Genomic DNA, 25,665 nt, shown 5'->3' on the forward strand with positions numbered 1-25,665 from the left:
GAGAGCTCAAAGAAGTAAAATCAATCTGAGGGCCTTTCACTCATATGGTTCAGTGTTGCTGTGAGCCTAATTCAAAAAAGGGCTAGAAAAGCCCATAGTCTAAGTGGCCCCTAATTCAATCTCTTAGCATCATTAACATGGCAGACTTGGAATTTTTGGTTTATCTGTGCCTTGGAATGATTTGGCTAAATTTGGGCATGTTGTGGAGACATAAACTGAGTTCACATCATGAAAGACCTCTAGTTTTCTACCAGTTTCTCAATCCAAGAAGTATTTAATTAAAAGCAAACAAAAGGAGTAAGGAATAGTGCTTGACACTAGGGATACAATGCAAAAATAAAACTGCACTTGTCCTAAATGAGCTTATATTCTTATCTGGAAAATGGGGATGATAATAATATTTAACCCACAAGTTTCTGTGAGACTCAAAAGTTTAAGTCCTTTGCCAACTTTAAAGTTGTTGCTGCTGTTAGTAGTAGTGATCTTACTAGTATCTTATTGACATCATCGTCATCATCTCAGTTGCCTCAGATTTTTTGATGTAGTCCAAATAGAAAAGAGCCAAGGACAAATCAACATTCTGCTAGTATTCTGTAGAATATTACACAGATGACTTAAATGACTGGGTTTTGTGATTGAATAGGAGTATTAGATGTAAGCTCATCCTCTACAGAAATCTCCTCAGTGGCTCAGTGGATAGAATGCCCTGCCTGGAGTCAGGAAGACCTAAGTTCAAATCTAGCTTCAGACACTTATTAGCTCTGTGATGCTGGGCAAGTCACTTTATCCTGTTTGCCTCAGTTTCTACATCTGTAAAATGAGCTGGAAAAGGAAATGGCAAACCACTCTAGTATCTTTGCAAAGAAAACCTCAAATAGGGTCATGAAGCGTCAGACACGACTGAACAACAATCCTTTATAGGCTCCCTGAGAGCATCCCTGAGACAAGCACAGTATCAGACAGGATGATGGGGATGTTATGTACCTCACCTTGCTCCCACGTAGTTTTGGTTTCTTCTGCAAGGTCTCTATACTTTGAAAGCTTTGCATTTGACATAGCATGGAGTTTATGAGTATTTGGTATAGCAGCCTCTATTAAAGACTTTATTCTTCCATTTTTATGAATCAACATTATATCTGAATGGTTATTGTCATTATAATTATATACTCCTAAAATACAAACTGCTCCCTCTTATGGCTTCCAAAATCTTAACCAATGCAAGACCTACCTGTAAAATGAAAAGAATCCAGGGAAGGCAGAAGGTGGTCTAGAATCCAGTCCTATGGTGGGGGCAGGGGACCAGAGGCAAGACTAGGACTTAAAGCAATGTTGATGGTGCTGTCATTTAAGCCCCAGTCTCGAAGAAGTGCAAAGTCTACCACTTTCCCTGGATTACAACCAGGTTACTATGGATACGGGTAGCAATGTCAATAGACATCTTCTAGCGCCAGCCCCCTGTTGAAGAGCAGGTTGTACACTTTTGAAAGGAATGGGCCTCCTTCCCCCTCGATTTTATCCCACTCCCCCAGCCTGCAACAGGAGCACAGTGGGATAGAAAGGGCACTAGATCTGAAGTGGGCGGACCTGGGTTCAAATTCAAACTCTACCCTCTTTATTCATATCTTCAACAAGCTGGTCTTAGTCAAATCAATCAATAACCATTGACTACTATGTGCCAAGCACTGTGCTAAGAACTAGGGACATAAAGAAAGATAAAAAACTGTCCTGACCCCAAAAAGCTCACAGTCTAATAGGGGAGATAACATGAAATAACTATGTGCAAATAAGATACAGACAGGAAACATTGGAGATAATCTCAATAGGAAGGTGCTAGCATGAAAAAGGATTAGGAAAAACTTCCTGTAGGAGGCCAGATTTTAGCTAGGATTTGAGGGAAGCCAAAGAAGCGGAGATAGGAAGGAGAGAATTTCAGGCACGGGAGACAAGCAGTGAAATGAGCAGAATCAGGAGGCAAAGTGTCTTGTCTGAAAAGCAGCCAGTCAATGTCACTGGATCACAGAGTATATGGTAGGGTGGGGGGGAGTGAAGTGAAAGAAGACTAGAAAGGGTTGGGGGGGGAAAGGGCAGGTTATGAAGGGTAAATAGAGGTTTTTATATTTGATCCTGGGGATGACATGACTTTACTGGGGTAGGGGGGAGAGGTGACAGGGTCAGACCTGTGCTTTAGGAAGATCACTTTAACAGCTGAAGGGAGGATGGACTGGAGTGGGAAGAGACTTTCCAGAAGGCCAACAGCAGGCTGTATCAGTAGTCAGGCATGAGACAAGCAGTGTATCAGGCATCAGGGATATGAAGAAATGAAGCAATCCCTAGCCTCAAGGAGTTTACCTTCTACTGGTGTGTACACGAAAAGGAAATACAAAATATAGATATGTAATTTGGAGAGACACACCAACAACTTCAAGGGGAGCAGAGAAGAGATCAGAAAACAGCTCATACAGGAAGGGGTGCCCAAGCTGAGCCTTGAATGGTGCTAAAGAGGAAGAGAGAAGGAAGAAGAACATTCCAGGTATGGGACGCAGCTTGTGCAACGTCACAGTGGCAAAAGATGGGAACAATGAGACAAGTATGGCGGGAATGCTGAGCCCAGGAGGAGAAGTAATATGAAAGAAATATGTGTGGAAAGGTGGCTTCAGAGTCAGTTTATGAAAGGCTTTAAATGTCAAATGTCCGAGAATCCAAAATGTTGCCAGGGAGCTTCTCGAGCAGAGGAGTGACATGGTTAGACCCAGATTTTAGGAGTATCAATTCGGATGGTCATATTTATTACCTGTGTCACCTTAGGCATGTTAGTAGACCTCAGTTTTCTCATGTAAATAACAATAACAATAATAGTTAGCATTTATATAGTGCTTTAAGCTTTACTGACATAATATCTCATTTGATACAACCCTGGAAGATAAATGCCATTATTATCCCCACTTTGTCCCCTATTATATATAAAATTATATATGCCATAATATATTATAATATTATATGAACATATATATATATATCCCCTATTATTCCCACTATTATCCTATCTGTAAGTGAGGAAACTGAGCTGAGGGTAGTCAAGAGACTTGCCCAGAGTCACATGGCTAGTAAGAAGTGTCTGAGGCAGAATTCAAACTCAGTCCTTGCCGACTCTGAGCCCAGCACTCTATCTACTTCGATACCTAGGTGCCTCATTTGTAAAAGTTGAGAGTGGGGGGGGGGGGAGGAAGGAGGAGTGTGCTAGGTGACCTCTAAGGTTCCTTCCAGTTCAAAATCTATGCTCCATTGTCAATGATTGTCATCCTCAGCCCTAGCTCTAGAAAGTTTTTTGAGTGCCCTGGGGTCATTTCAGGGTGTTCAAGAGATCAACTTTCCCATAGCTTTGCCCTGTCCTGATGAAATGGGGATTCTCCCAGCCATTCTCCACATCCTGCCCAACCATCTACCCAAACCAAGGGTGGGGGACCTGATGCCTTGAGACCACGCATGGCCCTCTAGGTCCTCAAGTGCCACCCTTTGACTAAATCCAAACTTCACAGAACAGGCCTCAAGGCCTCAGGTTCCCTGAAACCATCTTCTTGAAATCTGCCTTGATGCTGAATCCTCATAACCACTGGACCTTCAGAGGCCATGCTTTGGGGGATGTAATCCACTCAGCTTTGAGGGTGTCAGAGTCTTGATTGGTAGACAGAGTGCAACGTCACATAACCTAATCTATCTACCTAGCCCCACCCATGTTTCACAGACAACCCAGCTGCCCAGTTCTCTTGCTAGCCCCACCAATTATCATCTCTTCCTCTGGGAACACCATTCAAATCAACACTGCCAGTGGTTTTGGGAAGAGTTTGACAATCAGCTTCCCTATTTTTCTACTTACTGTGGCTTCCTACACCAAAACACTTCTCCCTGATGCCCAACCCTTCCCCCACCACCATATCTCTCTGTCTGTCTGTCTCTTTCTGTCTCTGTCTCTGTCTATCTCTGTCTGTCTCTCTCTCTTTCTCCTTCTCTCTCCTTCTCTCCCTCTTCCCCTCCCCCTCTTCCTTTTATCTTTATATTCCTAGCATTTAGCACAGTGTTTGGCACTAGCAAGTGTTCAATAGACACCTTTTCTAGTCATTTATTCATTCTATGGGATCTTGGGGAATCACTAAGGAAATAGAGCTTGAACAATGTTCTGAAACCTAAATATACATCATGAACAAGCTTTTCTTCTCCCTCTAAAACCTAGCCAACATTCAATTCCACAACCATTTATTAAATGCCTCCTATATGTGATCCTGGGCAAGTCACTTAACCCTGTTTGCCTCAGTTTCCTCATCTGTAAAATGAACTGGAGAAGGAATGACAAACAACTCCAGTATCTCTGTGAAGAAAACCTGAAATGAGGTCACAAAGAGTCAGACTAAAATGACTGAACAACAAAATAGGTAAGACATTGTGTGTAAAAAGTCAAACAAACAAAGCAGTCCATGTGCTGAAAGGTTCAACTTGGTAGGATGGGAAAAGGACTGGATTTCCTAACAGAAGATCTAAGTTCCAGTCCTTGTACTGCTGCTTTCTACTTGTGTATCCTTGGGGCACTCATTCTCTGGGCCTCAATTCCTTCATTTATAAAATGAAGAGATCAGACCAAATGCCCTCTTGAGGTCCCTTCCAAGGCTGAAGGAAGCTATGATCCCAGGGACATAGAGGTGGGAGCTCCATTGAGGATGAGCTCTCCCGCTACTCTGACTTATGACCCCCTCTTAAATATGCATGCCAATTGTAATCACAGATGAGCTGGAGAGCCTGAGATTTGGCATCTCAGAGAAAGCATGATGAAGGCTATTATTCCAGTGCACACACACATATGCTGCTCCCCCTCTCTTTTTTTTCTATATTGCCTCCAATATCACAGGACATAGCACATAGCTGTCTGGTTGTAATACCACTTCTGTTACAATTTCCATAATAACTAGAATTTACATACAGATGGCAAATAAATAAAACCTTTCCGGGTTTGGTATGTGGTTCTCATGGTCAGCAAATCTTATTAGGTGTCTCATTAACCTAGTTGGTGGGGGAAATTTTCTATCAGATCTTATGGCTCTTGGCCAGGCAAACCAGTCAGCTCTGCTCTGTAATGAAATTTAACCCTGTGTTTTTCCACCTTCTGTTGACTTTATCATTTCCCAGAAAGTCAGGATGTCCACCAATCTCCATCGCTCACACTAGCCCCAAACCCCATCTCTCTTTGGTCTGTTATGGAGCATGAAAATGACTAATCATTGACTACTGAGGCAGCAAAGTCTAGAATATAGAGAACTGGATTTTTTAAAAGGCACAGGTTCGAATCCTGACTCAGGAACTTACTAGCTATGTGACCCTGGGCAGGTCACTTCATTTCTTTAAGGGTCAGGTTCTCATTTATAAAATACCAAGGGCCAACAGCATTCCAAGTCCATCCCAGTTCTATAGATATGTGATCCTTTGACATGTAGCCTAGAGATAACCCAAGTAATCACAAGGCTTAAATGAGGATACTACATAAAATGCTTTGCAAACTTCAAGCATGAGGGAGGCTTAGTTTTCTTTCTCACCCAGGGCTCTCATTTCCTCAGTTTGGGAGTCTCCTGGTGAGAAAACTCCCTTAAACCAATGCTGGCAGTAATCCCTCTTCGATTTATAGCAAGACAGTTGTCTGAGGCACTGAGGAGTATAGTGACTTGTCCAGGGTCATTGTGTATGAGGAAGGATTTGAATATGAACCTTCTTGACTCCAAGATCAGCTCTCTATCTATGCTGTCCCTCCAAAGGTTCACAAGACCACAGATGTAGAGCCAGAAGGAACTTTATGTGCTATCTAGAGGCAGTTAAGTGGCCCAGGAGACAGTCAAACTTGGATTCAGGAAGACTTGGGTTCCAATCCTGTCTCAGACTCCTACTAGCTGTGTGACCCTAAGCAAGTCCTTTACCCTTTGTCTGCCTCAGTTTTCTCATCTGTAAAATGGGAATAATGATAGCACCTGCCTCCCAAAGTGGTTGTGAGGATAAAATGAGATGATATTCATAAAGCACTGCACAAAACTTAAAGGATTATATAAATGCTGATAGTTATTATTGTTGTTGTTGTTGTTGTTGTTATTGTTGTTGTTATGCCCACCTCCCTTCCCTACTTTTCAGCTTCCTTTGTGTGCTGTCTCCCCCATTAGATGGTGAGTTCCTTGAGGGCAGGGTCTGTCATTTGCCTTTCTTTGTATCCCCAGGGCTTAGCATAGTGCCTGACACATATTAGGTATTTAATAAATGCTTATTGACTATTGACTATTATTATCAAGGTTGGGGTGGGGAACCTGCAGCCTCAAGGCCACATGTGGTCCTCTAGGTCCTCAAGTGAGGCCCTTTGACTGAATACAAACTTCACAGAATGAATAAATATTAAAAGGATTTGTTTTGTAAAACTTGGACTCAGTCAGAAGGCCACACCCAAGGACCTAGAAGGCCACATGTGGCCTTAAGGCTGCAGGTTCCCCATCCCTGATCTAGGGGCAGCTAGATGGCAAAGTAGATAGAATGCTGGGCATGGATTCAGGAAGCCCTGATTTCAAATCCAGTCCCAGACACTGGACAAGTCACTAAACCCTATTTGCCTCACTTTTCTCATCTGTAAAATGAGCTAGAGAAAAAAAATGGCAAACCAGCCAGTCCAGAATCTCTGCCAAGAAAACCCCAAATAGGGTCATGGAGAGTCAGACGCAGCTGAAATGACTCAACAACAGTGACAACAAATTATCTAGTCCAACTCTCTCATTTTGCAAGTGAAGAAGCTGAGGCTCAGAGAGATTAAGTGATTTACCCAACAACCCAAGTTGGTAAGTATCAGAGCTGAGATTTGAACTCAGGTCCTGAGACCTTACATTTATAACTGCTACACTGCCCCCTCACTCTCATTATCATGCAGCCAATTCTGCATCACAGCAACATTCAAACCCAGGTCTCCTGACTACAAAATTAGTGCTATTTCCAATACCCCCCATGGCTGTCTCGGCTGAGCTCCCTGATCCATACAAGTCAGTTACTGAAATGAAGAAAGAAGAGTCTTGGGCTGGGATGGACAGACCAGTTGGGAGGTGATAATGAACCGGGATGATGACAAGGGAAAAGATGGAAAAAGGGAGTACAGATATCAAAGACATCCCTAGAAGACCTGGCAGGACGGGACCCCCACAAGCAGTGGAAAGAACAGGAGACAGCATCAGAAAAAGCTGGGTTTTAATGGAAGCTCTACCACTTGAGAAAAAGAGGTCATTTTATTATTATAATTATTATTGTTATTGCTATTATTATAATTATTATTGTTATTGCTATTATTACTCATTGATTAAAGGCAGTGTGGTGTAATGGCTACAGAGTTGCTCTTGGAATCAAGTCTCAACTTTGCCACTTGCTATAGGTATGATCCTGGGCAAGTAACTTAATCTTTTCTTCCTCAGTTACCTTTTTTTGTAGAATAAGGAGTTGATGGCCCCTAAGGGCCCTCCCAGCTCTAAAGCTATGATACTATGATCCTGTGTGACTTTGGGCAAGTCACTTAACCTCCACTGGCCTCAGTATCCTTCATTGTAAAACAGGGAATTTGATGAGATGGTCCCTGAGCTCCCTCCCAGCTCTACAACTGTAAAATTCATTCCTTCTTCCCATCACCCCCACCAAGGCCTTTGTCTGCTGCCTTCCAGTTCTCAGTAACTGGTGAAAAAACAAATGCTAGAGACATGAAAGAATATCAAGTTACCCAGTGACACAGAAACAGTCTACATGGTGTTTCCAGGCAAGGAAAAACCCACATTTTGAAGCAAGCCCGGGCCTGCTCATGCCCAAACTACAGAAAGGCTCACAGGAATTCCAAGTACGGACAACTGCCAGTTGTCTCTGGGGCAGTGGGAAAGCCCAGTCATCTAAGGTATCTTGGAATCAGGGAAAGGCATCAGGAGGAAAATGCTCCACGAAGCAAGAAGCCATCCATCCACAGGGCACAACTATACAGCCCTGGCCCTCTCCATGGTGCTGAGAACTCTCTGTAGACCCTCAGTCTCTGGTTCTTTGTTTTTGGTTTGTTTTTTTGTTTTTTGTTTTTTAAGCAATTGGAGTTAAGTGACTTGCCCAGGGTCACACAGCTGGTACACGTCAAGTGTTTGGTCTGAGGCCAGATTTGAACTCAGGTCCTCCTGACTCCAAGGCCGGCACTCTATCCACTGTGTCACCTAGCTGCCCTCATTCTCTGGTTCTTAAAGCCAACTTCCATTCTGGATAGAGATACTCCCTATAATGGGCAATTCCTAAAGCCAGGTTCCCCAGTGACCAGCCCTTGAACCGTAGTATCCTAGGAAAAAAAACATTACCGCAGACTTCTCTTTGGAACCACCAGACTAATGATGTCTGAGAAGAACACCATACCAAAATCTATTAATGACAAAGAGCAGGAACAAAACAAGAATGGCTCTGGAAAATGCCAAATTCATTTCTTGATCAAACATGTAAGAAGTGTCTAAAATGGGTAAAACATTGTTCTAAATGCTACGCATAGGAAAAATTAAAAATGACACAGTTCCTGCCCTCGAGGAGATTATATTTTATTTGGTGAGGGAGGATTGTTACATGTAAACATACATGAAGACATACGAGTTTAGACACACACCTCCCCCTCCCTTGAAACCACTTAAATCTTTTTGAGGCTTACTTTCCACACCTGTAAAATGGAATGGGAAGAAGGACCAGCCCTGCAATTTTATTGACATCAGAAATTCCTGAAAGAGTCAGCTGCCTTTGTCAATGCAGGTTGGCACCTTCTCTGTAATTTATAAGTCTTGGGGCCTCCTAGGTCTGAAATTCTCCCTTTCAACCACCACTTCTTAGCTTCTCCAGCTTCCTTCAAGACTTAATTCAATTGCCACCTTCTGCAAGAGACCTTTTCCTGTGCCCCTCTCCCCACCATCTTCCTCTCAAAGGTTACCTTCGATCTGCTCTCTATGTACATTGTACCTATCAAATTATATAAGTGTTTTCTCCCCACAACAGTGTGTAAGCTCCTTGAAGGCAGGGAGTGCTTTTGCTTGTATTTGTAACCTCAGCTCTCAGCAGAGTGCCTGGTAAACAGAAGGTGCTTAATAAATGCTCATTGATTGAAAGAAGGAGGGATCTGGGGGAGTCCTGGGAAGCATCCCTGGGGAGGTAGCCCCTGAGCAGAATTATGGAACAGGAGAAGGATTCTAGAAGACAAAGATGAGAAGGGAAGGGATTCTAAATTTAGGGACGATACAGATGGAATGTTGAGGTCAGGGACGATTTGGCAGAAACAGAGAGCGAGTCACAGCTAGTAAATTACAGAATATTTTTATAGAAACTGACATTCATATAGCACTTGGCGGTTTACAAAGCACTTTACATGCATTATCTCATTTGACGCTATGTTACTCTCAAGTACCATGCACATTACAGAGCACCGAACAAAATGAGCACTCATAAGCAAACTGAACTAAGTTAATGTGTGCTAGGTTTTAAATCTTTAATCAATTAACAATTGAATTAGATGGCCTCAGAGGTGCCTTCCAGCTCTAATACTGTAATCCTATGATCCTATGAACAAACCTATCTATTGATGGAGAAAGAGAGGAAATGAGGCATAGTAGATAAAGCTGAGCTCAAAAGCCAAAGATCTGGGTTCGATTTCCACTTTCCACAGTTAACAGCTATGTGACCCTACGCAAATTTCTTAACTTCTCTGGGTCTCGGTTTCCTCTTCTATAAAATGAGATAGTTGGACTCCACGGCTTCTGAGGTCCCATGCAGCTTGAGAGCTATGACCCTCCTACGTGCCAGGCACGTGTTAGGAAATTTGAATTGGTTTTTTTAATTTTTTTAAAAGGAAACGACTGTATAACAACACACAGACCAAAAACATAGCCTGTTAATATCTAGTGTAATGAGAATACATCTTAGTGTCTTAAAAAGATGGTAGGAATAAGTGTATCAGTTTAGCATAACTGACTCCATTTTGTGTTAAGCCTCCATTTTGTGACTGAGCCATTTGGTGTAAGCTGTTTTTGAAAAATAAGATGAGGATTTATTTGTTGTTCAGTCATTTGCAATTGTGCCTGACTCTTTGTGACCCCATTTGGGGTTTTCCTTCTGGCAGAGATACTGGAGCAGTTTGCCCCTTTCTTTCTCTAGTTCATTTGACAGATGAGGAAACTGAGGCAAACCGGGTGAAGTCACTTGCCCAGAGTCACACAGCTAGTTAAGTGTCTAAGGCCAGATTTGAACTCAGGAAAATGGATCTTCCTGTCTCCAGGCCCAGGGCTCTATCCACAGAGCCACTTACCTGCTCAAGCACCTATGTAGTATGATACAGTAAACAATATGTGTATTCTTAAACAACAGATAAACACATAGACCACCAATGGAAAAAAGTGTCATAAACAACTTTACTGATAATTTCAAAGTAAACCACAAAACAAATTACGCGGTAAACCAGTTAGAAACAGCAATAGCTAAGAGCATAAAAAACCATCTAAGCCCTCAGCCACAAGCTTGTTCCTAGACTAGGAGTGCCTCCTTTGTTCTTTGTATAGACTTGAGGGCAATGCTGAAGGACACAGGTTGGCCAGATGACCACTTCAGAGGGAGATACATGGCCTCCAACTGGGCAGAGAGAAGGCCTTTTGCCCAGTTAGGAATCAGAGCCTTAGAGACTCAGGCTGGTGGTTTCTTATTAGAGGAGGGTATTGCTCGCACACATTGGCTAATTAAGTGTGATTGCTTATATTAAAAAGTGTGAGTCTTCTTAGTGTTTCCATCCTCCAGTTAGCAGAGGTAATGGTCTGGTTATACTGTAGGTTACACTTAGTTGTTCTCTCCCATTAGACGGTGAGCTCTTTGAGAGCAGGGACTAGGTTTTGCCTTTCTTTGTATCCCCAGTGCTTAGCATAGTGCCTAGCACATAGTAGGCCTTAATAATTCTTTGTTAACTTGATTAACCCTCTGTTCCTGCCTCAGTCAACTCCCTAGCATCTATTGTTGTTGTTGCTGCTATTGGGTCATTCAGTTATCTATGGTTCTTCATGATCCCATTTGGGGTTTTCTTGGCAGAAATACTGGAGTGGTTTGCCATTTCCTCCTCCAGCTCAGTTTACAGATGAGAAAACTGAGGCAAACAGGATTAAGTGACTTGCCCAGGACCACACAGATAGTAAGTGTCTGAGATGGATTTGAACTCAGGTCTTCCTGACTCCAGGCTGGACACTCTATCCACTGTGCCCCCCCAGCTGCCCCCAAGGATTTATCTCCTAAAGCCACAAAAGGTTGCATCTAGTTGGTGGGAGGAGGTCTCAAAGTAGTAACCTATTATGAGAAAATCAGCTTAAACTAACAAACATGTATTAAGTACCTATTGATTACAAGGTTAAGATGCAAAGGAGACCCAGAGTTCAGGAGTGGATAGCGGCCCAGCTTCAGGGTTGGATTCGAATACTGGCTCTGATTTTGGTTGCATAATAACAATAATAAGTGACATTTAGAGAGGGGAGGTGGCATGGTGGATATGGGGCTGGCCTCAGAGTGACGATGGTAAAAAGTTCCTTACCCCTGGCATATAATGGCTGTCACTTAACTTCTCAGGGACCCAGGCAGCTCTCTCAGTTTATAAATGGCAGAGCAAAGGCCAATCTGCTTCAGTAGAGGAAGTTTTCTCAGAAGATCCTTTCACCCATGAAATCCCAGGTCTCCTTCCACTTTGCTTCTGCTGCCCACAGAACAAGATGCCCTGCCCAGGACAAGCTCATCACTTCTACTCTCACCACCAGGCTGCTAACTCAAGCCTTGCTTGACACCACCTCCCTTAGCCTCCTCTCCACTCTGGAGGGCTGGTGGGCTGAAGGTGGAGCACCAAACTCCTCCCAGTGCCTTCCTTTATAGTGGGTAGAAGCTGGACTCTAAGCTCACTCCACTCTGCCTCTGTTGGCCTGCCTGGTTTCAACTCCACAAGAGCATACTGGGTACCCTCTGGAGTTCCACCTCATCGCTGCCTTCCTGCCTCTTTTTGTGTGTTATGTCCTCCTTTAGACTATAAGCTCCTTGAGGACTGGGTATCTCTTTTAGTTAATTGTATCACCAATACTTAGCACAATGCCTGGCACATAGTAGGTGCTCAATAAATGTTTATTTGATTGAACTGGATCCCTCTAAACCCCATCCCACCTCCCCAGAAAAAGACAATAACAAGATAAAATGAGGTAAGTTTTTCCCTAAAGGAGTTGACTGCTCAATTATCTTTCACAGGGGACCTGTGTGCTATGCATGTAAGGGCAGGCTTCATCCTTCACCCCACAGGTATATTGCTAGACACACAATTAGAGCAATATTGAACACATCCTTCACTTCTTGAGCACATGAGTTGACAAGGGTAACTGAAATCAGGTTTACTCACAAGACTGCCAAATGGTTAATTGGAAAATGGATCGAGAACTTGTTCCCCCAAGCATTATTACACATCTAGTCATCTTGGAATGGTCAGAAATTTTGCTTTCAGGGAGTTCAAGTTGGAGTTGTTTGCTTCCTGTCTTCCTGCTTGGGGATAGAGGGAGATGGGGAGTATCTGCTTGGAACCAAGTGACTTGACTGAGGTGTCAGCTGTTTTTCAGAGAGAAAACCCAAACGACACACAATCATACAGAGATGCCCTGACCTGCATTCAAATCCTACCTTAGACACTTAATATTCTACTCAGTTCAAATTCAATGAGTATTTATTCAGTGCCTACTATATGCCAAGCACTGTGCCCAGTGATAGAGCTAGAGACAAAAACAAAATAGTTCCTGCCCTCTAGAGGCTTATATTCTATTAGGAGGAAAAAAGATGTATGCCTATAAGAAAATATATATCAAGTAAATGCAACATAATTTGGAGGGGGTGGTACTGGTAACTAGGAGGAGGGGAAAAAGCCTTATGCAAGAGACTAAAATGCAAACTAAGCTGTGAAGGAAGCTGAGGGTTCTAAGGAGCAGAGGTATGAAATCCTGAATGAGTTCACCTCTCTCAGTCTTACTTTCTTCATCTGAAAAAAAAACCTGTAGTACTTACCTCAGGGATACATTGTAAAAATAAAAATGAGATACCATCTATAAAATACCTAAAGTTAGGTAGCTCAGTGGATAGAGCACTGGACCTGGAGTCTGGAAGACCTGAGTTCAAATCTAGCCTCAGATATTTACCAGATTGCAACAGTGGACAAGTCATTCAACCTCTACCTGCCTCATTTTCCTTATCTGTAAAATGGAGGTGATAATAATAGCACTGACCTCCCAGGGCTGTTGTATACAAAAAATGAGATAGTATTTGTGAAGTATTTTGCAAACATTAAAGCAGTATAAAATGCTAGCTATTATTATATATAAATATTAACTATTATTCTTCTTCTTCTACATAGTTCCGGCCCATTCCCTTACTGTGACATGGAGGTGACCCTGAGTTCTCAAAGGTAATGGAAGCAGAACATAAGTCCTGGCACTTACCACCAGACTAGAAAGACTTCCTGCATGACCCTAATAGCAGACCAGGTCTTTTGGCTGAGAACTGACCTAGCCATCCATGCATGGGAAGACTCATCATCAGTAGACTAGCCACTTGATAATTGTTTTCCCTTGGACCACAGCAACTATGAAACAAAGAAAAATAAAAAATGGTCCTCAGTCCTGTGTGGACATCTTCCAGTTCTCTAGTAACACTGACAGAGGTGAGAAAGGGGGCAGAGGGTATTAAGAATCATACATTTTGTCGTTGTTCAGTTGTTTCAGTCATGTTCAACTCTTATTGATGCCATTTGGGGTTTTTTTGGCAAAGATACTGGAGTGGTTAGCCATTTCCTTCTCCAGATCATTTGACAAATGAGGAAACTGAGGCAAACTGGGTTAAGTGACATGCCCAGGGTCACACAGCTAGGAAGTGTCCGAGGCTGGATTTGAACTCTTGAAGACATTGCAAGCCTAGTGTTCTATCCACTGTGCCACCCAGCTGCCCTATTTCATTGTTGGTACTCTTAATTAAGAGGTAATCTTGGTGGAGTCATGACTAATATATACTCAGACACTTACCATTCCTAGCTGTGTGACACTGGGCAACTCACACATTGGATCAATCCAGGTTTCCTTTGTTACTATAGTCTTTGGAAGACCATTTATTTCTCATCAATCTCTCTACTTATCTGTCTTTCTATAGCTTTCATATGTCTACCTATCATCTCTCTATCTACTTCTTCATATCTATAACCATTCTATCATCTATCTATCCCATCCGTCTTTCTAAAAGAGCAATGCAAATAATGGGGAATAAATGGGAGCTGTCCCCTTAGTTCAAGGGAAATCTGATAAAGCTGTCAAGAAATGATGCTCCTCTCCCCACTTGAGATAAAATGATCACACAATGTACCTTGGGCTCCTGATTGGCCCATCCTCTTTGAATCTATTTAAAATTACTGATGAGGTACACCTACAGTGGACATCTTAACATTGAAGAGGCAAATTGAACCAGCTCTCCACAAACCAATTACAGCAGGTCTATTTTGCGCACAATTCCAATTTCAAATAAAACTCTCTAAAAGGGTATTAGAAAGAAACCCCAAATGGAGGCTATCCATTGGTTTCTTATAAATCTACAAGTACTCATGATGATAATTATTTCCCACTCCCAGAAAATGGGGCTCTGGAGGCACACATCCAGTGAGGACTCTGAAGCTTCTCCTTTGGCAAACCCAATGAGTTTTGTAACTACTACCATTCTATAACAAAAAAAAAAAAGAAAGAAACATGGCGGGGGGCACTGCCTAGTAATGGTGTATGGGTCAACTCTTCAACTGGAAGGGAGCTCAGAGACCATCTAGTCCAACACTGTCATTGAACAAAGGAGGAAATGGAGGCCTAGGGAAAGATTATGGACTCTTCAGAAGCCATTTCCTCCAACCCCTTCATTGTACAGAGTAGCAAACTTAGGTCTAGAGAGATTTAATGACTTGCTCAAGGTGATACAGGTAGAAAGGATGAGTTTCCTGACTCCAATCCAGTGTTCTCTCCATTGCACCACCCTTGGGATTCACACAGTCGATGGTGAAGTCAGAGCTAGATGCGAGGTCTTCATGGACCCCAAACCAAGCCTCTTTCAATGACACCATGATGTAGTCTTCATTGAAGACAAAGGAACTGATTCAATAATCTAAGCAACACTAAAATCCCGGGACATCACAGTTCTGGGAGTCTAGAGTCATGGTAGATGGAGAAAGGCAATGTAGTATGAGGAGAAAAGCATTAGACTCAAATGCAAGAGGCTTGAGTCCCCGTCTCACTAAATTCATCATTTCTTCTATGACCTCATGGAAGTCATTTCCATCATCTGGACCTTAGTTTCCTCCCATAAAATGAGGAGGGTGGGTTAGATCAAAGAATCATAGATTCAGAGCTAAAAGGGTCCTTAGAAGCCATCTGATCCAGCACTTTTCCAGAGGGGAAACTGAGGCCCATTGAAGTAAATGGGCTTCCTACCTCAAAGGCTCAAACAAGATAATACATAAAGCAATTTTCAATTCAATTTGAACTTCAACTCTACCACTTTGTGACTCCAACTAGACAGGTCCCCCTCCAATTAAGGCCTCAGTCTCTCTATAAAATGAGGACATCAGCCCAGATGGTCCTTGAGCTTTCTTCCAGTTCAGACATGCTATGAATTTCAATGCAATTCAATTTAACAAGCATTTACTAAGCACCTACTATGTGTCGGGTGCTCTACTATTCCCTGGAGACGTAGAAATAAAAACAGTCCCTGCCCTCAAAAAGCTTATGGGTAGACAACCACAAATAGTTATTTTGTGGGGGGAGGTCTAATAACTGAGAGACTTGCTCAGGAGGTAGCATTTGGACTGAGCCTTGAAGGGTGTTCCAGGCCTAGAGGACAGCAATTATAAGCTTGAGAGTAGGGACTGTTTCATTTTTTGTATTTGTAGACACATAGTAGGTGCTTAACAAGTGCTTATTGATTGATGGATGGGTGGTTGATTAGTTATAAGTGTGTACCTACAATCTCTTTAGGGCCTGTACCAAAATAGTTGCTGTTGCAATTCAGAAGACCAGAGCTTGCCTTACTGACTGTGCAGTTTCCTCAATCTGCAAAATGGATATAATAGTGAATGCCTACTATATAGGGTTGTTATGAGGCTCAAATGAAATTGTATACTTCAAGAGCTTTTCAATTCAAGTCACTACAAGAACTTATTAAATGCTACTCTGTTCATGAGACCCTGAAGAAATATATTTGTCTTGTAACTGATATATGATTAACTTCAATGTAGCCCTGTGTGTGGTTAATATCGTAGTAAGTCTGTCTTTTAAAAATAACAATAATTAAAAATAGGACCTTAGCCAGGGCTTTTTATTTAGCAAAACACTTTCCCATCTGTTTTCTTATGCAGTCCTTTGAACCTCACAATGGCCCTGGAAGGAAGGCAGAGGAAAGATTATTATCTTCATTTTGAAGAGGAGGAAACTGAGGCCCATGAGGACTGAGTGATTTGCCAAAAGACAAAAAGTAAGTTAATATTAAAGTTCTCACAAAGGCACTGTCATTTTTGATCTACCAGAGCAGTCTTTGAACATCACCTCCTCTCCCATGGTTTCTAAATCCAAGTTGCTAAGTTTGATCCCAAGAAATTGCAGTCTCCAAAGTATGTTTCCAGGCCAAAGTTGTAACTAGTTCTTTCACTTAAAACAAAACCATAGGGCAGCTAGGTGGCATCGAGCATCAGCCCTGGACTAAGGAGGACTCCAGTTCAAAACCAGTCTCAGACACTTGACACTTACTAGCTGTGTGACCCTGGGCAAGTCACTTAATCCCAATTGCCTTGCCAAAAAAAAAATGTGAGGAGTGGAGAGGCAGTGGTAACACAGAGGATAGTAGGGAGTAGTGCAAAGGATAATCTGATCTCCAGGAGAGGAGGGAAACATCCCAGCCTTCATCCCTGCTGGAGGAAAGTGTGGCCAGGGAATGAATGAACAAAGGAGGGAAGGAAGAAAGAAAAGAAGGAAGGAAGGAAGGAAGGAAGGAAGGAAGGAAGGAAGGAAGGAAGGAAGGAAGGAAGGAAGGAAGGAATGTTGACTAAGCATTTACTATGTGTCCAGCAATGTGATAAGTAGTGAGGATAAAAATACAAAAGCAAACAAAGTCCATGGCCTCAAGGAGCTTCCCTTCTAATAGGATAGGGGTTCTCAATAGGACAGGGGTTGGTTAAGTTATTTATAAAAATATTTTGATAATATATTTTAATAAGCATTTCAATATAATTGGTTTCCTTTTATTTTATTTTATTTATTTAAAAACATTATTCTGAGAAGCAATCCATAGACTTCACTGACTGCCAAAGGGATCCAGGAAACCAAAAAAAAAATTAAGAGCCCATGTAATATAAGGGAGTACTGGCCAGAGAAGAGTATTTTGGGTTGGAAAGTTATCAAGATGGTGAATGGTCATAGGGGAGAAAGACTGATATACCCTTTCTAAGAATAATGACAGAACTGATCATGGTTCCATAACTGAAAAGTGTGGCAGAGGTAGGAGGGTAGAGGGCAGCAGAGGTTATATACACAGGTAGTAAGTATGGCAGAAATATGGCTGAGGAGTAAAGTGTAGCTTGTTTGGAACCTGCCTAGATATAGAGGGACCTTCAGGGTCTCACCAATCAGGAAATCTGGGCCCTGAGCAAGACCTCTAGTAGTGAAAGAGTTAAGGTCTCCAAAACATGGTCTCTGGTCTGAGTAGCAAGGTGGCTAATGGGAAGATGGTCAGAGAGAAAGATGGCACAGGATCCAGAGGAAAAGGGGTGGCCCAGTGGAAGTATCCCCATAAGGCAAGGGTGAAGGCTGGCAGTCATAGCTAGGAGGAAATAGACCTTCCCAAAGATGAAAAACCATTGGGTGTCATCTGGCTGGGGCAGAGTCCCATATATCCCTTGCTAGGTACATGTTTATCCTAGACTCTAAAAAGATACCCATATATTTGCAAAAGGTTCTAATTCTGGTGGCTTTGAATACTGTGTTAAGATGGGTAAGGAAAGAAAATCTATTCTGCAGATTACACTGTGAAAAAAACTTCCCCAGGGGATCAGAATGACTACCCCCATTCACTTGTGGTTGTAAAACTAGTAACAAATGGGTTTCATTTAGTTCCAGACTCCAGGGCCCAAGGGCAGAGATCAATAGTCCAGACCAGCATGGGGTTGGAGATGGGGCTAGATGATTTCTAAGAACCTACCACTCTGTAAAAGTCTATGATTCTCTGATGTTCTGATTAGCCACCGAAAGAAAGGAATGCCTCGCCCAGATTACAGGAGGCTGTCAATCTTCCAGGAACTCAAGGAACAAGTAGCATGATTTGTCAGAACAGCAGGGATTGTAGCAGATGTCTCCATCAATTAGAAGCATTTTGATTGACAGGCAACCAACATTAAAAATAGACATGCACTGGCTTCACGTGAACCCCAGTGGGCAGCACAGCACCCAAAGCCATCTGTCCAAGAACCTACCTGGGTAGTCTGTCTTACCATCCCTGCAGCTCATTCAAAAACCCTGAGATATACTCTGGAGAGAGGAGGGATTGTTTATTTCATGGATGTACCTTGGTTATATGGCAGGCAATGACTGGGAAATGAGGCAAGGAAGAAGCCCCACTCAACCAAGAATAGTGGCAGATGTGCTCATAGAGCATGCTATGTCAAGAGAACTAAGAGCAAAAGGCTAGAGAGGGCATGGGTCGTTGAAAAGAAAAGTCAGAGCTGGGAGGTGCCGCGAAATAGTGAATGTCAACATTAGAGGGTCCTTAGAACACAGGATGTCAGAGCTGGGAGGGACCTTAGAACAGGGAATGCCAGAGCTGGGAGAGCCCTTAGAACACAGTGTGTCAGAGCTGGGAGGGACCTTAGAGATCATTTAGGCTCAACCCACTCATTTCACAGAAGGGGAAACTGAGGCCCAGAGATTAAAAAAAAGAAATTTACCTGATATCATAGAGAATTAGTGTGAAGGCAGGACTAGAAAGTTAAATCAGGCCCTCTCCTCTTCACAGTGGAAATGGGCCACCTGACAAAAGGGGAAAAAATGGTCCTAAAGAAGAGGTTGAGGGGATAAAGAGGAGTGAACCAGAATGGGTTCTGGGTTTAGTCTCTCTTCAGAGAAGGAAAGACAAGGGGATTTCTGGAGGAAAATAAGAAACTCATGCAAATTGTAGAGAGAATAGAAGGAGATAGAGTGGAAGACCGAGGGGGACAAAGAGGGAAAAACCGAGAGGAGGAGGGAAGGGAAGATGGCACACTTCAAACTAAAACATAGGGAGCAGTTGTGATTTCAGAAGGTGCTCCCTCTATCTATACCCACTGTAACTCTCCTATGACTTAGGAAATAAATCCTAGAGAGTTACCTAAAGCACAGAAAGATTATGGCCCATGGTCACATGGTTCCAGAGGGCGCCTTTGAACTGAAGTCTTGCTGACTCCAAGTACAATGTTCTAGAGCCACTAAGCCACACTTCCTGGGTGCCATTGAAAGTGTTTGGTCTAACATAAGGAGGAGAGACTGGACCAGTGACTTCATTGTTATAGGGCACTTCCAAGTGAGGAAACTCCCTCTATCAATGCAAATCAACACCTTCTCTGAAACCTATAGTCTTAGAAAGTTGCCTAGAAAACTGAAAATTTAAGTGACCTGATCAGTCACATAGCTGGTGTCAGAGATGGAATATAAATTAATTTCTTCTTTCTCCCATTTCTCTCTCTCCCTTCTTTTTCTCTTTTTCTCTCACTTTTTCTTTCTCTCTTTCACTTTCCCTCTTTTACTTTCCTTCTCTTTACTCTCTTTCACTTTCTCGATCTTTGTGTTTCACTTTCTTTCTCTCTTTTACTTTCTCTCTCTTCACCCCCCCTCTCCAATTTCATGCTGTCTTTCATAAAATATGCTCTTTAATTACAAACTGTGATCATCATTCTCATCTCATTCTCAAAGAGTTTAGCTATGTGGTCCTGGAACAAGTCGATATCCTGCAATTATTCTCTTATAGTTAGTGTTCTGTGGACAATTACACTACTACAGAAAATAACTGTAGTTTGGACCTGAATAAAAATACTGAGATATAACTTCATCTTCTGTAGTTCATTGAAGGGATCCTCAAAAGAACTTCAGGACAGACAATAGGTGTGATTTTCATCTTGTTAGGACATGGTTTTGATTTCTTCCTCTAAGTCTCTGTATTTTGAAAGTTTTTCCTTCCACAGAGTTTGGAGATTATGAATACCTGGCATGAAAAAAAACTATTTTAAAATCTATCTTAAATTTTATGGACAGTTATTTTAATATCATTGAGGCAGCCTCACATAGGTGTTAGGCTTAAACTCAGAAATCCCAGATTCAAATACTACCTCTGCCATCAGCTGTGTGACCCTGAGTAAGTCACTTCTACATTTCTCAAACAATTCCCTAAGACTTATATTTACTAAGTAATAGAGAGGTTGTGACCAGCATTTGTAGAGAGAGTTCCCCCCTCCTCAAAGAGCTCCCAACACTGAATAAATTATGAATCTTTCATGTGTTCACAACCACCAAAACCCATCAGGTGATTCCTGAATGATGAGGCAATTCTAATTATTATTCTAAGTAGAGTGGAAGATATCCCAGAATGTGATAAACTCTAGTAAATAAATCTAACCTCCCGTCGTCATTACATTCCTAGAATCAATTCATCAACAAGTGTCCTCAGCCCTCAGTATGTGTCAGGCACTGTGCTAAGCAACAGGGACACAAAGAAAGGCCCAGTCTCTGCCCTCAAGGAGTTCACATTCTAATGGGAAACATGGAAAGAAATGGGTGCATAGAAGATACACACAGAGTCCATGGAAAGTAAAGCACTAGCAGCTAAAGGAGAAGGGGGATAGGTGAAGAGATGAAGAAAAAGCCTCTTGTAGAAGATGGCAGGGGCAGCTAGGTGGTGCAGTGAATAGGGCACCGACCCTGGATTCAGGAGGACCTGAGTTCAAATCTGGCCTCAGACACATAACACTTAGTAGCTGTGTGACCCTAGGCAAGTCACTTAACCCCGTTGCCTAGCCAAAAAAAAAAAAAAAGAAGTGCAGCACCCTTAAGAGAAAGAAAGAAAGAAAGAAAGAAAGAAAGAAAGAAAGAAAGAAAGAAAGAAAGAAAGAAAGAAAGAAAGAAAGAAAGAAAGAAAGAAGATGGCAGTTGAGTTGAATCCCAGAATTGGAAAGAACCTCAGAGGTCATCTTCATTGCTTGACTTCTCATTCTCTTTATCAACTTTGTGCCAAGAGTGTGACTTCCACTTCCATTTTCCTCTCAGCAGTTAGCCCCAGGCTGGGCTCAAAGTAAGTAAGCTCCTTGAGGGCAGGGATTGTTTTGCTTCTTACTTTGTATTTCCAGCACTGAGCACAGTTACCACATTAACCACTCTCAAAGGCTTTAAGTTGCAGAGTATATGCTGCTCTGAGAGAATCTTTACTGGGAGTTCGTTCCACAAGCAAAGTCACAGGTTTGATTCCCACCACCACCACATACCCTAAAAAAATGTGCCAGGCATTTTTCTGGGAGTACAAAGACAAAAATGAAACTATCTCTGTCCTCTTACATTCAAATAGAATTTTACAGATGGACATTCTGAGGCCCCAAGCAGGGAAATGATTTGCCCAAGGTAATCCAGGTAAGAAAGCAGAGAGATGGACATCTTAGCCAGGTCTCCTGACTTCACATACAGTAACACTCTCTCCGCTGCACAGTCCTGCCTCAGCAACCAGGGAGGGGTTCAGGTTTCAAGTTGTCTCCAAAATGTGACAGACTCCAGAGGAGTCTAAGCTGATTTCTCTCTCCTCCCGCCCTCTACTTCACACCTCCCTTTGTCTCGCCTTCAGAGGAGCCAATTAGCTCCTCAATGTTCTTTGGGCGTTCATATTTAACCCGCGTCTAACTCTGTGCTCCAGAATAAGAAATGCCGTCTTTGCCCCAAACTGGCATCTCACAACACACCAACACACACTGTCAGAAATAGCAATATGATACATGAACACATCTCTATTCCCTCTCCAGACAACTTAAGCTCAGAAATATGGACCTGCAACTATCTTGCGTTCAGATGCAGCGTCTCATTGGAGCCAGAGCTGAGCGTACCCCCTTCCATTTATAAAGGACTTGATTAAAGCAGACGATCACTTATGGTGGGAAACAACAGATTTCCCAAGGCAAAAATATTTACTTCAATCCACTTTCCATCAGCAATAAAACAAAGAACTTTTTCTGGGCATTCTCCAGATCCAGTTTCTGATGGGCATTTGTGAGCACTGCTATGGTATGGTTTTTAACCAAGCCAGGGAGGACTAGAGGCTCCCAGAGGTCTCTCCAAGTTCTAATATTCTACCTGTCCATCAGACAGGTAAGATCCTGGAGCTATCCTCCTGTCCTCTGGAACCTTCTAAAGCAAATGCAGTGTCACCTTAGGGCAGAAAGGGAATCCTGGAGACCATGAGACCTGCTAGGTTCTATTTTCCAGTTGTGCCACTGATAGGTGGTATGACTGTGGACAAATCACTAAACCTTCCCCTGCCTCAGTTTCCAATTTGTCAAAAATAAGAGATCTAGCTGATTTTGGAAAAGCAATGGGGTATACTGGAGACAGTGCCAATTCCTTCTACCATTGATGAGTTCCTCCCAGGGCCCCAAACCAACCATCCTTTATTCTCTGCAGTGCTCTGCCCCAAGTACTTTAATCCCCTTCCCAACTTCTTTCCCTCTTTATCTCTTCGCCCCTTTTAATTCCCCCTTTATATATAATATAATATGTAATATCAATGTGTAATATTTTACATGTAATAGAATGTCAGCACCTTGAAGGAAAGGACTGTCTTTCTCTTTGCTTGTATTTGCACCCCCAACTTCTAGCACTGAGTTAAAGCAGTTCATTGGTAAAGCACTGGTATACAGTAAGCACTTAATAAATGCTTGTTGACTGACTGAATGAACGAGTCCCACTTATCATGTTTACTAATTTTGTGACAATGAGCAAGTCATTTTTTTCTCAGAGCCTCAGTTTCCTCACCTACAACATAAGGATAATAATATTTATAGCACCAGCCTCACAGGGTTGCTGAGAGGCAAAAATGACATAATCCGTGTAAAACATTTGGCAACTCTAAAATTACTCTACAAGAGTTGGCATTACTATTATTACTATAATCATGAGCATTACTATTGTCATCGTTATTTTGTTCTCATTTTTATGCTTAAAGGAAGTCAGAGACAAACAGTTCTAGGACAAGCCACTATCCTGGTACTCTTTTTTTATGTGTGACATTTATTGAGCTGGTGTCTAAAAGAAGGGATTTTTGTCACTGAATGAATGACAGTGTTATGAAGCATACTCATCTTCTACAAACTCACTAAAGATGTTTTCAAGCTAACTCTAGGAGCAGATGGAATTATAGACTTATAGCAGGAGGGGACCTCAGAGACCTTCTCACTCAAACTCCCCCTCCCCATTTTACAGATGAGGAAACTGAGGCTCTGAGAAGTGAAGAAGACTTTGCCCAAGGTCTCAGACCTATAAGTGGGAGTGTCAAGATTTGAACCCAGGTCCTCTGACCCAGAGCCACACACATTTCACTGTTCCATGCTGCCTACTCTTCTGTGCCCTGGTACCAGGAATGATGATTGATGAGTGACAATGAGAGCACCACTCTCTTCACACCCAAAACAAAAGTTAAGAGAATTATGGGGAAAGCCTCTCACTGCTATCACAGCTCTCCCTCTTTTCCTCCCTCTCCATGGACAAAACATGAGATTTCATTTCAGAGAAGAGGAATTTGAATTTTAGCGCAGATATTTACTACTTGAATGTCTTAGTGTAAGTCATTGTTCCCTTTTTGAGCCCCAGAATGCTCATGGGCTGGATAAGACCACTTCTAAGGGCCCTTCCACCACTAAATCCCACTATTATCCCATGATTCCCAGTCCCCCATCAGCCCTCTCACCACCCTCAACTCTACTCAGCGTGCCAAGGCATTCCAAGGCACCGGCATAGATCCTGTTACAGCAGCCTTTGAAGTGTAGAGGGACTCACAAAACAAGGGGGCCCATGTCTCACTGAAGAGCTACTTCTTTGGCCATTAGCCAAAAGGGGAGAGAGTCTGACCAAAAAGTGTTTTTGAGAAATGTTGTCAGGAATCTGTAATTTTAAGTTCGATCAAAACAAATGGATACAGGCAGTATTAAAATTTCCTTCTAGTTTTAAAATTCTCAGATTCTATGTCACTCCCCTGCTCCAAAACCTTCAATGGCTCCCCAATGCCTACAAGATAAAGTCTGCCCTTTTCACTCTGCATTCAAAGCCCTCCCCAATCTGAGGGCCCTTTCTGTCTTTCCAGTCTTGGCTTCCACTACTGTCAGAGTCCAAAAGCAACAGTATTTCAGGATGGTGCAGTGGCTAGAACACTGGGCCTGCAGTAAGGAGAACCTCATATCTGACCTCAGACACTAGAACCTCATATCTGACCTCAGACACTCACTAGCTGTGCCCTAGGGCAAGTCACTTAACTTTTGCCTCAGTTTCTTTGTCTGTCAAATGTGGATAATAATAACACCAACCTCCCAGGGTTGTTATGAGGATCAAATAAAATAATATTATTAAAGTACTTAGCACAGTGCTTGGCACATAGTAGGTACTATATAAATGTTAGCTATTATTATTTTCATTATCACCATCAGGGTCTTGCAACCTCTAATCAGGCATGCCCAAAAGAATAAGGAAAGGACACTAGTGGCATCAAGGGAAGATTTATCATCGCCTAGCCCTTTGGTACATTCTGAACATAAGACCTCAAGCATTTTATAGCATGAGCCAATGCAGGAGACTTTCCCTGGGGAGATACACAACAAAGGGAAACACAAATGTAGACACACAGGAAAAGCCACCCAGATACCCCACAGCTATACTGCTCTGCAACAAAAAAGGTCTCATTTGTCTTTCTTACTCTCTTATCAATATGGTCACTTTTCTAGTTTTAGGAACATCATCCCAGAGGCCTAGACCATCCCCGCTGTTAGAAGTTTCCTGCAGGCAGCATAACCAATACTTGTTAGGGCTAAGGCAGCAGCTTCTGCTTTCCTGTTCACACAGTCCATTTACCCTACCTCCTTGACTGTGGAAATAGCTACTCTGCTGCATGTCCCCTCCACTCCAGTCAAACCAATCTCCCTCATGATCGATTCAACTCAACTAAAAATGGATAGAGCACCTAATATATGCAAGGCCCCATGCTAAGTAATGAAGACATCTTGCATATTCTAACTTCTGTTCCTCAGTTCAGGATGTTCCTCTGGTCTGCAATACCTTTCCTGCTTCTCTAGTGAAAATTGATTCGAGTCAACCTGATGAATATTTATTAAGCAACTGCTATATGCAAAACAATATGTTAAGGGCTGGGGATACAAAGCCGATATCAATGATCCCTCCCCTCTAGAAGCTTGCATTCCATTGGGAAGACCGATAGAACATGTACACAAAGAAGCAAAGACAAAATTATACTAAGTAATTGAAAGAGAGAAAGAGT

At 42.4% G+C, this 25,665-nt stretch overlaps 1 protein-coding gene across 1 annotated transcript in view; it reads right to left on the reverse strand.

The window, feature by feature from the left end:
• The window catches only part of TMEM132B (transmembrane protein 132B), a 650,066-nt gene that overhangs the window by 446,932 nt on the left and 177,469 nt on the right, over nucleotides 1–25,665 (reverse strand). The window lies entirely within an intron of this gene.

Source organism: Vombatus ursinus, unplaced genomic scaffold, assembly GCF_900497805.2.
Source record: "Vombatus ursinus unplaced genomic scaffold, bare-nosed wombat genome assembly UNPS02009994.1, whole genome shotgun sequence".
NCBI lineage: Eukaryota > Metazoa > Chordata > Mammalia > Diprotodontia > Vombatidae > Vombatus > Vombatus ursinus.